Below are 18565 nucleotides of genomic sequence, written 5' to 3'. Positions count from 1 at the left end.
TTTTTATTTAAACTTTTAAAATATGGCTACTAGAAAATTTAACATTACATATATTACTTTCATCTGTGGTTTGAGCTATATTTCTGTGGATACCTTGGTATCTGGCCAATAATTTGAGCTTTGATCTTGTAATAATTCTTGTGTCTTTTCCTCAACTGCTTATGGTTGCTGTTTCTGGAAGTAATTCCTATTTGACTCTCCTTTGGACTTCTCATTTGTAGCGAGACTTTCAGAAATTTATTAGTCTAAAAACTACTGGAGATGACTGAATAAAACATGCCATGCTAATGGACAGTATTGTACAACAAAATTAAATCAGTTGCTATAATAAGGTAGAAGGATTTCAGAGCTGATTGGTTGATAAGAGTATCTCTGGACCATGACTAATCAATTTGTTTCTCTGCCTTTTAAACAAACCTGTAATAACATTAAAAATGCTGAATGCTACCTTATATAAAATACTGTTAAGGTTCTAAATCTCATTAAAATAGCAACTTTTAAAGCATTAACACTTTTTAATTGCTGAAATCTACAGCAGAGTGTGAAATTTCTAGCAATTGGGTTCCTGCCTTATGCTCACATTAGTACACATAGTTATTTAATAGTATTTTACTCTTTTGGTCAACTCTGAAGCCCGTAGGGATTCCATATTGACCTAAGCCAGTGAGGACACCATAGACAGGGCAGGTAAAATTGGCAACTATTAACAAAATTGGTTAGAGGAGGCATGACTGCAGAAATATGAAAACAGAACCCCAATTTCAGGGAAATTAGACAGGAAACTGGATTATTAAAATATGATCTGCATCTAGGGAAATAAAGACTAAAAATGAGACAGAAAGGTGAATATTTGAGAGTAGCAGAGTGAGGATAATAAAGCCAGAGAAATCAGACAACATGTATGGACTCAGGCAAAGAGAAGCTATGACATGTTCGGGAATCTAAGCACACTACGTAAGAGCCAACTACAAGAAGAAGTTAAGAAGCCAAGTTATCCTGAAGTGGGTTTTCAACATTATCCCTACCTAATACTATTAGGCAATAGACACGGTAATGTAGGCAATAGACGAAACACATTACCTGGAAGGATAAAGCAAGCTTATGTATTACAGTAGAAGCACAAGGAATTTGGATTTTGGAAGTCATATGAGAGTCATTATGCTCAACATGGTTGCTTTCTAGACCAGTGGACACCAAGAACCACTCTTACTAGAGCCATGTAATGATCACCGTTTTATCCTGAAGGGTTGAAGACAGTAGCTAGTCCTCACAGGAGTTATGTAGAATAAGGAAAGACTCTCAGTAGACAAGCATGAGATTCCAGGCAGGACCTGAGAAACACAGAAGAGGAGTTGCCAGATGAAGCAGACTTAATAATTTAGGACTAGGTCTTACCCTTTAAATGGCTCCAGAATAGCTATATCTAGCGTAACCAAAACTAGATTTCTAATTACAGTTAACAATGATTTATTCTATAATTCCAAATACTTAGAAGAATTGTGATGTTCACCACACAAAGAAAAGATGAATTTTTGAGGTGATGAATATCCCAGTTACTGTGACTTACACATCATATACAAGTATCAAAATATCACATGTACCCCCAAAATATATACAACTATGATATAGCAATAAAAAATAAGATAAATGAAATAAAATGTCTGTGAAGACATAGACAATATAAAATAATGACATGTTGGCCGGGCGCGGTGGCTCACGCCTGTAATCCCAGCACTTTGGGAGGCCAAGGCAGGTGGATCACAAGGTCAGGAGATCGAGACCATCCTGGCTAACACGGTGAAACTTCATCTGTACTAAAAATACAAAAACAAAATTATCCAGGCATGGTGGTGGGCGACTGTAGTCCCAGCTACTCGGGAGGCTGAGGTGGAAGAATGGTGTGAACCTGGGAGGCGGAGCTTGCAGTGAGGTGAGATCACGCCACTGCACTCCAGCCTCGGCGACAGAGCGAGACTCCGTCTCAAAAAAATAAATAAATAATGACATGTCATAAAACACTGAAATTCATCAATATATATTCATTAACATAATATATTATTATACTATATATAGTATTTAACATAATAACTAATTTTAGCCTAATATTTTTGGGTTGAAAATCTTAGTTGATGGATCATTAACACCACTTCATTTAAAAATTCAACAAGCTAGGAAACGAAAGAGTAAAGATAAAGACTCCGTCTTGTGCCCCTGTCTTGGGTCTTCAGTTTAGAAACCTCTTAAAGGATGAGCCGCTGTCTTTCTACTGCTTGTCTGCTACTTTTGAGTCCTTCACGGTGCTATCTTCAAAGTCCACCTCTATTTTCACTAATACTCCTCTGTCTCCATTCATTGATAGCAAATCAAGGGAGAAAGAATGAGTAGGGATTTGGGAGAAAGAAACTAATAAACTGTTGAATTTTTGTAGGCATAGCCACTGTCATTACTGTTGTTGTTATTTTAACACATCAAAGTATTATCCACCTACCCTCTTCTCTTTATGGCTTTCTCTGTATCTCTTTTGTTATTTCCATATGCTTCCCAGCAAAACATTTGCTAACACATGGAAGGGGCTGGTGGGCACTTTTGGGAAAGACAAATAAACACTGCCTCCCAATATGAAGTTCCATTGCCAGAGATAAAATTAGAAACTGGAATTGTTCAAAGAAGAAAATTACATTTTAATTCTACAAAAACAAAAGATATAAAAGCCTGATGGATTCCAAAAATTCACCAGGGTCTATGATGACCAGGCTGTATAGTTTTGGCTTTCTCCAATACGTTTTCTGTATAAATCTATCATTAGAATTTATTTAAAAATTCAACAATTAATGTTTAACATTTTATAACAAAAAGGAGATTTTTAAAATTCATCCTGGAGACTCAAAGGGGAAATGGGAAAAGCTTGTAGGAAAATTGGCCAGCTGTCTCAGTAGAGTGTAAGAAGATACAGTTATTGTAAAACAGAATAAGAAATCTATACAAAGAGAACCATCTAAAGAAAAAAGGTCATGAAGAAAAGCGTAATGCACTAAATAATGAAATTTTAAAATGCAGTGGCCACATTAAATCCACAGAGCCAGCAGAAAAAGATTTAACACTAAGAAATCATGTCTGTAATGTGGAAGACAAACACGATACGCTCTTCCTAAATGCTAAAGAAGGGTGTAAAAAAGTTCAAATGGATGAGAGAAAAGATGTTAGATGTGCAGGACAAAGAGCTGGACATTGCTAAATAATTTTAAGTGTTCTTGGGGGAAGAACAGTTAGTGCAAAACCTTGATAAAAAGCATTAAAAAGATTACTGAGTCTACAGTTTTGTTTTTTCTTTTACATGCTAAAATCAGGCTACCATTATACTTCCCTGTAGAACCCAATGGAACAGTATCTACTGATTTCTGAGAGAAAAAGGCAGTGGCTTTACATTATTATATAGGGTTAGGTTATAAATTTTTTATGGATGAAGCCGATGTACTTACATATGCAAGAGCTCAGAAACCATTACACACCAAACATTCTTGAAAATCCTACTTGAAGATATATCCTATCCAACTGAGAAAATAGTTTAAGAATTACATTTGTAATATAATATAAAAATTAAATTATATTATGATATAAAATTAATATACTATAATATAAGAATTAAATTAGGCATGTTAAGAATGGGAAATTGTCCTGTAAAAGAACCTGAAGCATTCTTCTTGGTGTAATCTCCAGGGCAAAGGTTTGCTCTGAAGTTTTTTTCTCAGCTGCTCTTCCACTATCTCTACTCAGATCCCAGAAAGTGTTTTATTTGTACCAACTTCCCTCCCAGTCTCACAGTTCAGATAGACTCTTACCTTGTTTAATGAAAATGACAGGTGCTTTAGTACCATTATGTTTCAATAGTTGCAAAGAGTGCAAACCATTCATTTATATGCTTGGAAATCCAAACTGGAAGAACCACTAAGCAAAAATTTTGCTTGTTTTTTTCTCCATAAAGACAGAAGTAGTGCCTGAGAAACTTTATGTTACAGTCATTTACATTGCTAAAGACACAAAATAACTATTTTCTGAAATGTTAACATAAATATTATCTAAATTGTAACTTTTTTGGTGAAGAGCAGTAAACCAATGAGTAGCAGATACAAACTGTGTCTAAGTCCCTTTCATATATTGTTCTGTATAGGACCTGTGGGAATACACATACACACACACACACATATACAGACACACACATGCATACCTGAGAGATATTGTGCACTCAGTTTCAGACCACATTCATCAATGATAGCCACTGTCATCAATGATCTTAGCTAGATCTTCTGGATAACTTGCTGCAGATCCTCCATCAGCGCTTGCTGCTTCACCTTGTACTTTTATGTTATGAGGAGGGCTTCTTTCCTTAAACTTCATGAACCAATGTCTGTCAGCTTCAAATTTTCTTCTTTGGCTTACTCACCTCTCTCAGCCTTTATAGAATTGAAGAGAGTTAGGACTTTGCTCTGGATTAGAATTTGGCTTAAGGGAATGTTGTGGCTGGTTTGATCTTCTATCCAGAAAACTCAAAACTTTCTCCACATCAGCAATAAAGCTGTTTTGCTTTCTTATTATTTGTGTATTCACTGGGTAGCAATTTTAATTTCCTTCAAAAACTTTTTCTTTGCATTCACAACTTGGCTGTTTTGCACAAGAGGCCTAACTTTCAGCCTTTCTTGACTTTTGACATGCCTTCCTCACTTTAATCATTTCTAGCTTTTGATTTAAAGTGAGAGACATGTGGGCCATTGTAGGGTTATAGATTGGCCTAACTTTTATATTTTTGTGTTTCATGGAATAGTGAGGCCCAAGGTGAAGAGGGAGGGAGATGGTGGAATGTCTGATCAGTTGGAACAGTCTGAACACACAACATTTATTGACTAAGTTCACCGTCTTTTAGGTGTGGTTCATGGCACTCCAAAATAATTACAATAGTAATATCAAAGATCACTGATCACAGGTCGCCATGACTGATATACTAGTGAAAACATTGAAAACATTGCAACAGTTCTAAAATGTGACACAGAGACAGGAAGTAAGCACATGCTGTTGGAAAAATGGAGCTGGTAGACCTTCACGAAGGATTGCCACCAATCTTCAATTTGTAAAAACAAACAAAAAAACACAGTATCTGTGAAGAGCAATAAAGCCAAGCACAGTAAAACACAATAAATATATATGTAAAATATATGATTTTTAACAAAAAATTAGTAAATACAATATGAACTCATTCATGCCCTACATGAGGGGTAAGCAAAAACTTTTTCTTAAAGGGCAAGATAGTAAATATTTTTGTCTTTGCAAGGCATGTGATCTCTGTCCTTACTGCTTAGCTCTGCCATTGTAATACAACAGCACTCATCGACAATATTTGCATGATTAATTGTAGCTGTTTCAATAAAACTTTATTGACAAAAGCAGGCCTGTCTTTTTAATTACCAAGATGATGAATTTGTAACCATAGTCAATCCTTGACTTCTATGAAGTCAGGATTTTTAAAATCCTACACTTTTTTTTATAATAACTTGACCCTTTACCTCTTTTTTAAATCCCGATTTGAAACATTTATGTATAAGCTGATGAATAAACAATTGTGAGTTGGTGTGTTGCCATCTCTCTATAGAAGTGTTTAGACAATTATTTGAATATTTTCTTACATAACGGTCTCTACTTTTCCAAGGGAGTGGAAAAGGGAGAATTTAAAAGGCTGCTATGATTGATATCAATTATTTCACCTCACAGATAAAGATTTCTTGAATTTTTACTGTGGATTTACTTGTGAAGGAAAATGGCAAAGGAATAGAATTAAGAAAATGTTATATAGAAACGTCTAAATATATAGTCAAACTATATATTACAAACAAGGTATTATTAGTGGTTTCATAATTTTTTTAAATCAGCGAGAATGAAATCCCACTCATAACATTAAAGTATATTATTAACTTTCACACATCTAAAGTTGGTGTATACCTGAAAGCATAAGTCCGTGTGAGTCTTGTTTGCAGAAATCACGTATATGTGCACTGTTTGCTTATTTGTGTAAAGCATACACATTTGTAAAATTGAGGAGAATGGAGGAAGTTATTCTTTGCAGCCAATCCTGACATTGAGTGGAAATGTTGGCAGGGACATAACGGCGCAGCAACTGCTTTTGCATCACTTGCACATAGTGTCTGTCTTGCCTGCAGCTGCCATCTAAAAACACACTTGCTATTAGTCTCTTAGTCTCACAGTTAGTGTGACATTTGGACTCAACATGAACTGTTTTTATTAAATTTGAGATGGTACATACACGAAGTCTCAGGGTTGTGATAGACTTTAAATCCTTTGGGGGCTCCCTTCGATTGGCTTAAGCATTAACACCTTCTGAATTCAAGTTTGAAACATAGCAGTTTTTGAATTGTCAGTGAAGTGTTCTCATAACACTATACTTTTTTAATATTATGGTTTAGTTCCAAAAAAATTCACAAGGAGGAAATGTTAGATATCTCTCAAGTTGTTTACTGCTGTGAAGAAAGGCTCATATGGGGGCTTAGTAATTTTCTGATTCTTTGCTCCTGCAGCCACAGTTACAGATATATAAAATGTATATTGAGTTTTTGCCATGAAAATAATACATGCTCACTATGTGAAATAGTAAAAATATAGAAAATTTATAAAAGATAAAAGATAAAATCACTTCAAATGCACACCAAGGAAGGCAATTTTGTTTTTCTTTTCTTTTCTTTTTTTTTCTTTCTTTCTTTCTTTCTTTTTTTTTTTTTGAGGTGGATTTTCACTACTGTTGCCCAGGCTGGAGTGCAATGGTGTGGTCTCGGCTCACCAAAACCTCGCCTCCTGGGTTCAAGTGTTTCTCCTACCTCAATCTCCAAGTAGCTGGAATTACAGGCAAGCGCCACCACGCGCAGATAATTTTGTATTTTTAGTGGAGATGGAGTTTCTCCATGTTGGTCAGGCTGTTCTCGAACTCCCCACCTCAGGTGATCCACCTGCCTCAGCCTCCCAAAGTGCTGGGATTACAGATGTGAGCCACCGCTCCCGGCCTTGTTTTTATTTTCTATGTCTACTGTCATCTTCATGAGCCTTGCTGTGGTAGAGAGAGGTTTGTTTCCTGTGACCATCACTCTCTCTTATCATCCTTAATTTTTCCTGCACATCTGAGTTATATTAGGCATACATCTGTGATTCTTTGTATAATGTTAAATAAAACTGTAGGCTACTAATCAGTTAAAAATATTTTAATTTAATAGATTAAAAAGACTAGAAGGAAGTATACTAACATATGAACAATGGTTATTTCTTGGTGATGGATTTAGAGTAGTAATTTGTTTCACAGAAAAATAAAATGAATACACGAACCCTTACAAGTAGCCTAGGCTATTTAGACTTGCCAGTTAGTGGTACCTTGGTTTCTTCTAGTTTAAATAGCTTACTTCCCATCTAAATATCAAAGTCTATTCAAAATTTAGCTTCCCCTCAGGCTTGGTTTAAAAAGTTTGGATGACTCTATCTTTTTAGAAAAATTAGCAGTAATTTAGAATTTTACTTTCCTTCTTCCCTATCCCCCCAAAAATATACACGTAAATGAGGTCGGCTTACTATGTCTTCATAGCATCAGTAACAAAGGGATTCTTGATTCCTTGTAGTATCCTTTGGATGCCTAGGGGTTTCTATTATGGGATGACTGATAATCATGGAGATGCATTAGCTTCATCTGGCTTTTGAGTGATATTCTGGCATCTCTATTGGTACTTCCTTGCATCTGATCTTGAGGTGCCTGCACTTGAGAGTTGCTTGGTCCTGATCATATGCCTCTATCAAAACATTGGCATTTTCAGGACTTCCATAAGCCCTCAATGGGATGTGTATAATCTTTTAGATTTCTTATACACCATTCACCGGCCATGTGGGAAGCAGGGCGGTATTCATCTACCTACCACCTTCCACTATCAGTACCACAAATGGCTTATCTATCATCTTGAATAAGGCACCATTGTCAAAGCCTTATATACTTCATGTATTAATAGTGCTGTATATTCTATATAGGAATCTAAATACTTTATTGAAAATCACACTATGCTTCATTTTATAACTTTATTTTTCCCTGTGTATCATGTATATTCTGACATCCTTCACAAATGGTTCCCTACAATATGATTTGTAATGGTTATATGATGTTCTGTCATAGAACTGCTCCATAAGGGAAATATAAATTGTTGCTTAAATTTATATTATACATCAATATATATTAAACATATTATATAAATAATTTAAATGTAGAAAACCTCATAAATACATATTCATGTACATCTTCAGTATTCTCTAGGTTTAAATACAATAAGTGAAATTACTGAGACAAAGTGTGTATGTATTTTAGGGCCTTGGTTTTATATTTCAGCTTGCCTCTAAAAAGTTTGCATCAATTTTACTTCCATCAATTACATAGGCAAAACTTAAACTCTTATTACTTTTTAAAATTATAGTTTTTGATTACCTGTGTGGTTGAACATTTATCTATATATTTATTACAAATATCCACACAAATACACATAAATGCTTATGTGGAAACTGGGATATTCCTATTTTTCCTTTTGATTTACAAGAGCTACTTGTATATTTAGTATATATTCAGTATATATTTCATGATATATATTTTTCAAATATTATCTCTAATTGTATATTTAAAATTTATTTTTATTATAAAATTACATGTGTATTTTTTCTATTGTACTTAGAAAGTTTAACTTTATTCTGTGATCAGTTCAATATTAAACAGTAAACATGTTAGTTATTTGGAATTTATTAGTTAGCATGTTGTAAAAGTAGATGTCATTTAGTGCATTTTCATTTCTTTCTCACCTCCTTATAATACTGCCAACTTTTTATGTCTCCTCACTATCTTCACCAAAGTAATTAAGAAAATTAAACAGTGACAACAGCAACAAAAGTACTTTTAAAAGAACTGATAGCTTTGGATATTCATTTTTTACATTTAAGTATATGGTCTGCTCAAGACTTCTTTTCTACATACAATGTGCTTTTATAGTTTTGTTCCTATAGATTTTGCATTTTTTAAAAAAAGTAATTGATTTGTATTGATCTTTTAAAAAAATTCTTATGGATTTATCAATTCCACATTTCCTGTTGTCTTAATTTTTTCTTTTTATCTTTATTATCTTTAATCTTTTTTAAAATACAGACTTCCTGCATGGACTGCATGCTGCTTATATTTCTATTCTGTCTGTTTAAATGAAGAAACTGTTTAAAAACTGTGTGATAAAAAAAATTTATGATGAGCAGATCTTAGATCACATACACAAACCTTGACGTGCATGCTTCCATTTTTAGTATTTTTGAAAGTCTTTAATTTTAGTTTTATTCCATCCTTGACCAAATGTTATTCAGAAAATTTTCTTTTTGAAGATGTTAGAAATTTTTCTTTTACCCTTGGTTTAAAATTTTTAAGTATATTCTGTTTTTCTATTTAGTTTTTCTTGAAACATACTGTTTAATTTTTTTTTTAGATAGAGTCTCCCTCTGTTGCCCAGGCTGGAGTGTAGTGGTGTGATCTTGGCTCACTGCAACCTCTGCCTCCTGGGTTCAAGCAATTCCCCTGCCTCAGCCTCCCAGGTAGCTGGGATTACAGGTACCCACCACCATGCCCAGCTAATTTTTGTTTTAGTAGAGACAAGGTTTCGTCATGTTGGCCAGGCTGGTCTCAAACTCCTGACCTCAAGTGATCTACCTGCCTTGACCTCCCAAAGTGCTGGGATTACAGGTGTGAGTTACCATGCCTGGCCTAATTTTTTCAAATTTTTCATGAATACATGAAAATGCATTGCATTCTATATCTGAGATGTAAAAAGCTGTAATAACTTTCATTAACTTAAAATTATCGATTATATTTTTAATGTTCTTTCTTCATCTCTTTTTTTGTTACTTATACTGTCAGAAGTTAAAAGGGCTATATGATAAAAATCACGCAATGACAGCTTTATTATTAAATCCAGTGTGCACTCCTTACCCCTCATATTTTTGGCATCCCAGCAGCATTCAACTGCTTCTTGGAAACAATCTTCCATCAGATGCTGTGGCTGCGCATTCTCCTGGTAGTAAGATGACCTCCCTTGCTATGCCTTCTGTGTCTATCCATCCCTTACAGACTGGTGTTTCTTCATGCTTGGTTCTAAGTATCCCAGCTCTCCCGCTCCATTTGCCCTTTGTAATCAGTTGCATCCACTGCCATGGAGTTCATCATTACCTACATGCTGTTGTTTTCTAAATCCTCCAACTCTCACTTGTATTCTGTGCTCTAGATGCCACTACACAACCACTTGCCGAATGTTTGTTTGTTTATCTTGCAGTTAGCTCCAACTCAATGTGTCTAAAGCTTAACTTATCTCTTTCCTTTCAAATTCATTCTTCCTCAATTAGTTCCTATCTCAGTTCATAATATTACCCTCTGCCTACCCAACAGTTCAGTGTAGGAGTGTAGAACATGTCCTTTTGTTTTTATTTAACTACATGTAACCACATTCTACTTTATCAATTTCTAATTCTAATTCCACAATTTATCCCAAGCCCATTTAATTTTTATATCTGCTGTTCCCCATACTCATATTACACTACATCGTTTCTTTCCTATAATAATGCAACCATCTACTAATGGTTTTTCTGTCTACAACTTTACTCTTTTCATTAGAATTCATGACTCATGTTGCAGGCACACAAAATCTGATTGAAAATGTTATAAAATGCAGATTTACAGTAGGAGTTTTCTGGAGACAGCTTTGATATTTAACCTCTTAAGAATTATATTGGAATTATCTTTTAGGAAGGGAAGAGTGGGCAAATAATATTAGCTCTAAAGCACTGAATATAACATCTTCTTTTTGAGAAGTTTAATAAATTATTCCATAATCATGATATGTAAGGGACTAACTATCAAAAAACAACCTCTTTGATCTAGCATAATTGAGAAACGGGAGAAATGGCAGCTGGTTTATTGTGGAGTAATTATGGGTGCAAGGAAGAGAGCAACAGCAACAGTTTCTCTATGTTGAAAACAGCATAGAGATCCTATGTGTATTTAAGGTCTGTGTGTGTGTGTGTACTTATATGTGAGTGTGTTTGTTTGTATTCATAGTGCTTCAAACTTTATAGTCCTTCAAGCTTGGGTTGAGTGCAGACAAGTTATGTAGGTCTTGCCAAACTACCACCAGTAAAACTTTTACAGTATGTTTTAATGTTGCCATATATTTTGTTTATGTTGAGTATTTTCTTCAAATTTTCTACTATTTCAAAGGTTTGCTGTGCTCAGCCTACATTGAAATATGTTAGTTACTAGATAAAATGATGGGACATGTATAACTTAAACTCCATGACAGCTACAAATGTTTTGTTATATCATGTGCACCTTTATATGTTCAGATGAGAGACTGTGGTAGCCACAAAATATTGGCTTTATCAAAAAAGTATAAATTCCTAGGCCTAAAATAGTGTTAGAAAACCTATCATGAGCACAAAATGTTTTAAAGTAACACCTAGAAATATTTCAGTGGAAATGAACCTCATAACCAATAAAAGTTCCCAGGAGAAAATTAATTTGATCTATGTCATATTTTTTTTTCTCTTTTTCTCCTGCCCCCTTTCATTCCTATATAGAATTTTCATCATTAATTCAATAAATGGGAAGTGAGGTGGGAGGATCTTTCTAGCATATCATACAAGGACTTTAGAGGAAAGGATACAAATATTCCAAACAATGAACTTAAAGCCTTTCTTAAATTGCATAATATATATATATTTATATATATTCTTATACATATATATATATTTGTGTGTATATTAGGGTTCTCTAGAGGGACAGAACTAATAGGAATATGTATATATGAAATGGAGTTTATTAAGGAGAATTGACACACATGATCACAAGTGAAGTCCCACAATAGGCTGTCTGCAAATTGAGGAGCAAGGAAGCCTTTAGTGGCTCAGTCCCAGCCCCAAAACCTCAAAAGTAGGGGAGATAATAGTGCAGCCTTCAGCCTGTGGCCAAAGGCCAGAGAGCCCCTGGCAGACCACTGGTGTAAGTCCAAGAGTCAAAAGCCAAAGAAATAGAAGTCTGATGTTCGAGAGCAGGAAACATCCAGCATGGAAGAAAGATGAAGGCTGGAAGACTCAGAAACTCAGTAGCTTCTTCCACCTTCTTCTGCCTGCTTTTTCCAGCTACTTTGGCAGCCGATTGGATGGTGCCCACCCACATTATGGGTGGATCTTCCTCTCTCAGCCCAGAGACTCAAATGTTATCTCTTCTGGAAACAGCCAGAAACACCCAGATACACCCAGAAACAATACTTTGCATCCTTCAATCCAATCAAGTTGACACTTAATGTTAACCGTCACTTTAGTATAAAAAACACAGTCAAGTTTGGGACATATAAACTTTAAATATAACATTTTATGGGCCAGTTCTTTGAGAGAATACACACACCTTATCTTAGATATCGCGGTTTGCAAATGTTGTATGTATACTAGATTCATGGTGATAAAATATTTTTTCAGTGATAAACATATACATTTTGTTTAGCACTAAACACTTCAGATATTCTGTATTCTATATTTTAAAGCTATATTTTAGAACAGTGATAAATATATCTATGTATGTATCTATATCCTAAATCTATATTTTGATCATTTCATATTATTATATATGAAGAAGATGGCCGATAAGAGTCTTTAAAATCCCAGCTTTGAAGTCCTAGTTGCTGCACAAGGAAATATGTTAAAGAGACACATTCTCTGTGTTAACTTAAATGTTTTCATATAATGTAGAATTGGTTTTCTAAGCAGTAAAGCTATTCTGAGAGACAGAAGATATTTTATTTTCTGATTCTATATCTTAAAACATTTTGTGACTATAATTTAAACAATGGTTCATTTTATTTCAAAATGATAGCACTTCAAGAATACCTTTTAAAAATATTAAAAATATATATTAAAAACTCCAAATTAAATTCAGATTTATTTAGGTGAATTCTATATCAAAAACATCTTCATTATGCAAAACATAGTAGGATTATATTACATAGTGACCCAGACTCTCCATTTAGCGTGATTTGACATTCTAAGATTTAATTTATGTATTTTGTCAAAATACATTTATCATCAGACAAGGGTTCCCCTTCACTTGGCCTACAAGGTAGGCATGATTTTATATCTAGCTATTTCTCCAGCCTCGCCTTGTGTCTTGATTTTTTTTGGCATGGCTGAAGCACGTGCATTTTGGGATGTCTGTTGGCATTTGAATACTTAGGTAAAACAAATGCACAGTGAAAATCTTTACTGACTTTAAAGAAACATTGATTAGTGGGAAAAGCAATAGGGAGCAGCTACTCTGTTTATTCTCATATATATCAAATAAACTTCGTAGATGTGTTTGTAGTTTTCTGTCTCTTCCTCTGTTTCTCTTTCTTGCTTGCTGTCTCTAAGAACAAAGAACTAAGGATCCAAAAAAAATGCATTAAAGATATCACACCAGGGCTCTACCATTGACTCACACCTGATTAATATTATTTCTTCTGTTCATTCTTCTTTATGCAATGTTGATGCACAATTAGAATACCATGTGGTATGGTATTCATCATGTAAAGTATGTTTGCCCTACCAACTCCTAGTATTGAGGGCAGATGCTGTGTGTCATTAAGTTCATTGTTATGGATTCTTGGTATCACTTAATGAGAGGTCCTGTAGAGCACTTAGTGTCACCAAGCTGGTGATAGAAATACGTGTTTTATTCTTCTATTTGGATATTAAAATATCCCCACAGGAAAGAATAAGGCAAAACTCATTTAGAAGCACATTTTTTTCAATTGTGCCAAGATTTTTGTATTTCAAGTGAATGGAGGAGGGAAAAGTGTATGGAAATGACAAAAGTACAGAATGAGAATAAATATAAACCTCACTCAAAATATATATCTACTACTTGGCACATAGTTGAAATTTATAGAACACTATTTAATCTCTCAATTTCCTGATATTTATTTTATTTTTTGGTTATACCACTATCATTTGTCTGGCAGAGCTACTATAGTAATTGAGTGATCAAGAGAGTCTAGCACTTACGACTATAGTGTGTGTGTGTGTGTGTGTGTGCATGCACATATGTGTGGAACAGCCCTGGGTTTGAAACCTAGCTTCCCCAAAGCCACTTAACAGCTATATGACATGGCCCAATTTACCTAGCCGCTCTAATTTTCAGTTTCCTCAGCTGTAGAAAAGAGACTAACTACTATATGCACATGGTTATTGGGAGGTTTAAAATAAACTATTGATTTAAAAAAATGTGGTTCACAGATTCATATGGCTTTAAAATGTGGAAACCATGCCTAACATTTATGTAAAGAACCATATACATGGTAAAACAATGTATCAGAGCTACTATGATAGTTCTTTTGCATTTCAGCTGAAAGTTGGTTCTGTCTCAGATACAAATCTGAGTCTGTGATTTATTTTAGTCTCCTCTGGCTTACAAACCTAGCACACTTCATAGATATGCTGACTATACTATTCCACGAATTCTCAATGGACGGAAGAGCAGACAGGGCATGCCGTCCGTCCAGAAAGCTGGTGTGTTTGGAGCTGAGACACTGATTTCGGAATAATACTCAGGCTTCAGATTAGTTAGGAGCTGCTGAGCAACATAAAAATAATTCCTCAATTTTGTTATTTGTATTATTCTTGGAATTTAGCACAATACCTAACATATAATAAGCACTCAGTAATATATTTTCCCTAAGAACAATTGAAATTGTTAGCACAGGGCAACATGATTACATTTAGAAAATGGGAGAGAAGTGTACAGGGAAAATCAAGTTAGGAGATACTATGGGTGCCTAGGCTTTTGACGATGGTGGCTTAGACCAGGGTAGTCATGTACATAAATTTCAGCTTTTGTAAGGAACTAAATCAACAGAACTTGGTGATGGATTACATTTAGAAGGTAAATGTCAAGGATGACTCAAGCATTCTGGCCTGCATAACTGAATAGATAAGTATAATTCATTGGTGTAAGAAATAGTGGGTAAGGGCTGGGCATGGTGGCTCATGCCTATAATCCCAGCACTTTGGGAGGCCTAGGCAGGTGAATTACCTGAGGCCAGGAGTTCAAGACCAGCTTGGCTAACATGGTGAAACCCTGTCTCTACTAAAACTATAAAAATTAGCTGGGTGTGGTGGCACCCACCTGTAATCCTGGCTACTTGGGAGGCTGAGCCAGGAGAATGGCTTGAGCCCAGGAGGCAGAGGTTGCAGTGAGGCAAGATCGTGCCATTGTACTCCAGCCTGGGTGACAGAGTGAGGCTCCATCTCAAAAAAACAAAAATAAAAACAAGAAAAGAAATAGTGGATAAGCACCAGGTTAAGAAGGAAAGGACCTCATTGACTCTTAGTTGAATCATCTAGAACTGAACTATCCCATACCATAGTCATTTGCCACATGTGGCTATTTAAACTTATTTTAATTTTTAAAAATTAAATACAATTAAACATTTAGTTTCTCAGTCACCTGCTTACATCTTAAGTACCGAACAGCTACATGTGGCTAGTACCTATCATACTAGGTAGCACAGATATAGAACATTTCCAACATCAAGAAGACTTCTACTGGTCAAGACTGATCTAGGGTAAATAGCTGCAGCATCTGTAATTTATTTAAAAAGAGCTATAATAACATCAAAAAAACCTCCTTTCTTATGGCCCATTGGAATTTAATGTGAAAAACAAAAAGGCTGGCATCATACTATCTACTCAATCCTTGTGGGAAAGATAGAAATTTGGTGTTTGTTTTGTTTTGTGTTTTCCTCAGATTGGTAATGTCAAGATAGATGTTCTCTGCTAAGGTTTCTAGTGGGAGAGGGATTGTGTTATATTTCTTTTTTTTTTTTTTTTTTTTTTGAGAAGGAGTCTTGCTCTGTCACCCAGGCTGGAGTGCAGTGGTGCAGTCTTGGCTCACTACTCCCGGGTTCACACCATTCTCCTGCCTCAGTCTCCCGAATAGCTGGGACTACAGGTGCCTGCCACCAAGCCTGGCTAATTTTTTGTATTTTTTAGTAGAGACAGGGTTTCACCATGTTAGCCAGGATGGTCTCGATCTCCTGACCTCGTGATCCACTCGCCTCGGCCTCCCAAAGTTCTGGGATTACAGGTGTGAACCACCGTGCCTGGCCAGATTGTGTTATATTTCTAATAGAGAGTCCACACAGCACAGCAGTTTAAAGCATGAGCTCTGTTTTGGGCTGAATCGTGCCTTGCCCCTGCCAAATTCCCAGGCTGAAGCCCTAGCCCCAGTACTACAGAATGTGACTATATTGGAGACAGGGTCTTTAAAGAGGTGATTAGCTTAAAGAGAGGCCATTAGGGTGGGCCCTAATCCAATCTGACTGATGTTCATATAGGAGGAAATGAGGGTACACACGGAAACACCAGGGAGTATTTGTACTCAGAGGAAAGACATAGTGTGAATATAGTGAAGAGGCTGTCATGGGCCAGCCAACTAGAGGGGTTGTAGAAGAAACCAAACCTGCTAACACCTTGAACTTGGACTTGTAGCCCCTAGAACTCTGTGAAAATAAGTTTCTGTTGTTTAAGCTGCCAAGTCCATGATATTTTCTTATGGCAGTCTTAGCAAACTAAAACAGGCTCCAAAGCTAAACTGCCTGGACTTAATGTCATCTCTGCCACTCACTAGGTAGGTGACCAGGAGTGAATTGCTTAACTTCTCTGGTTAACTTCTCATTTCTAAAATGAGAATGATAATAATTGTGCCTATTTCAATGAATTGTTATGAATGGCAAATGAGTGAATATTTGTGAAGTGTTCAGAATAGTAGCAGACACAGAATAAGCACTATATAAGTAATTGTTAAATAACTAAAAAGTAAAATAAAAATTTTGTTATGTTGGTTGGCTTTCCAGCAGTCGCTATAGCCAAGACTGTCTGTCCAATGTATATTCAAAGAAAATATTTGAACCGGCTCTGTTGAGCCATATGAAAGTTACATTCAGATGAGTCCCTCAGGTGGGAGCCTCTAATCTTGTCCTTCTATTCAGAGACACTTTCATAGGAGAGACTGTACTCCCCCAAGAATTTAAATAAAAAAGATAACAGGATTTGAATTCCTAGGAAGTGAGTACATGTCCTGAATCTACCATTTACTGGCAATGTGGCATCAACCAAGTCACTGTACTTCTCAGTCATTTGTGTAGAGTGATATTGTCCAAAAGAACATTCTGTGATGATAGAAATGCTCTGTACTGTACCATCCTATAGGATAGTCATGTGGCTACTGAACATTTGAAATATACCTAGTACGATTGAATTTTTTATTTTGTTTGGTGCAGCTGTGGGGCAATGATCTCAGAGGATTGGTATGAAATCAAAGGAAGGGATCTTTTCTATGCAAAAGTAACCTTGATTATCAAAAGGGATAACACCTGGAAAATCTTATGGTGTCCACTAACCAAACAAATTTGACATAGAATATCCAATAGAGCCTGGTGAATTCCTTCTACCTACGAAACTGGACAACATCCTCCGTCCAAGTCCAGGGTTAGAGGAATTTAAAGGGGTGGTATCCAGAAATGTTCTCTATTTCTGAAATTGTGGGCACAAATTATTAAAATGTGATGAGAATATTAGCACTCTGTCTTGTTTAAACAGCTTTTAAGTACATTTCATAATTTCCACGGCTACTTAGAATGAAAAGGCATGTAATGAACATATGTGAATTTGTGAGAAACCTTCACACAATGCAACTACCACTGCTTTAGACAATAAGTGGAGCACTAAGCTTTAAAATACTAAAAAATAAATGCTGGCCATGTTTAATAACTTTAAAGCAAACTATGAAGGGTAAACTGATGTTATTTAGAAGTAAATAAATACCAATTTAACTTTATCAAAAAGAGCAAATAGATTCTTAGTCTGGAAAAAGACATACTTATTGTTCTTCATTTTTTTCTAATGCAGTTACCTAAAATTAAATTATAGAATCTGGCTGTTTATCAGATACAAACAGATTTTGTGATTGCAACTAAATTCTGTAATAACTGTGTTCCAACTGTCAGTCTTTGTATATAACTTGAGGCTTTATTGTGTATATAGTACAATAAGCAGTTATTTTAACTTAAAGTGAAAATCGGAGTGAATGACCACTTGGAATATTCAGTTGTTTTTCCCTGAAATAGTGGCTCATGGCTTGCAACATTAACCACATTGTCATTTATAAGAATGTATTTTAAAAACTAGGCCCATGATTTATGGATGCAATTTTTATCCATGTATGGGTTAAAGCACAGACATTTTGAATTGTAGGCTGAATATACTGTGAAACCTGACATCCAGTTGAACTTTGCTCAGTTTTATGGTGTCACCCAACCACTTAATGAAATTGAAGCCACCTACCAGTCATTTATGTAGTCTATTCTTCACTGACTATTTAGTATTTAATTTTTGTCCTAGTGAATAAATTTTTTATGACTTCTTTTAAGTT

General features: G+C 35.3%; 1 protein-coding gene across 23 annotated transcripts in view; it reads left to right on the top strand.

The window, feature by feature from the left end:
- Nucleotides 1-18565, top strand: part of INPP4B (inositol polyphosphate-4-phosphatase type II B) — an 811274-nt gene that overhangs the window by 600427 nt on the left and 192282 nt on the right. The window lies entirely within an intron of this gene.

The sequence above is a fragment of the Pan troglodytes genome, chromosome 3, assembly GCF_028858775.2.
Source record: "Pan troglodytes isolate AG18354 chromosome 3, NHGRI_mPanTro3-v2.0_pri, whole genome shotgun sequence".
Classification (NCBI taxonomy): Eukaryota; Metazoa; Chordata; class Mammalia; order Primates; family Hominidae; genus Pan; species Pan troglodytes.
The sequence above is the reverse complement of the archived record's forward strand: the minus strand, read 5'-3'. Positions and strand labels throughout refer to the sequence as shown.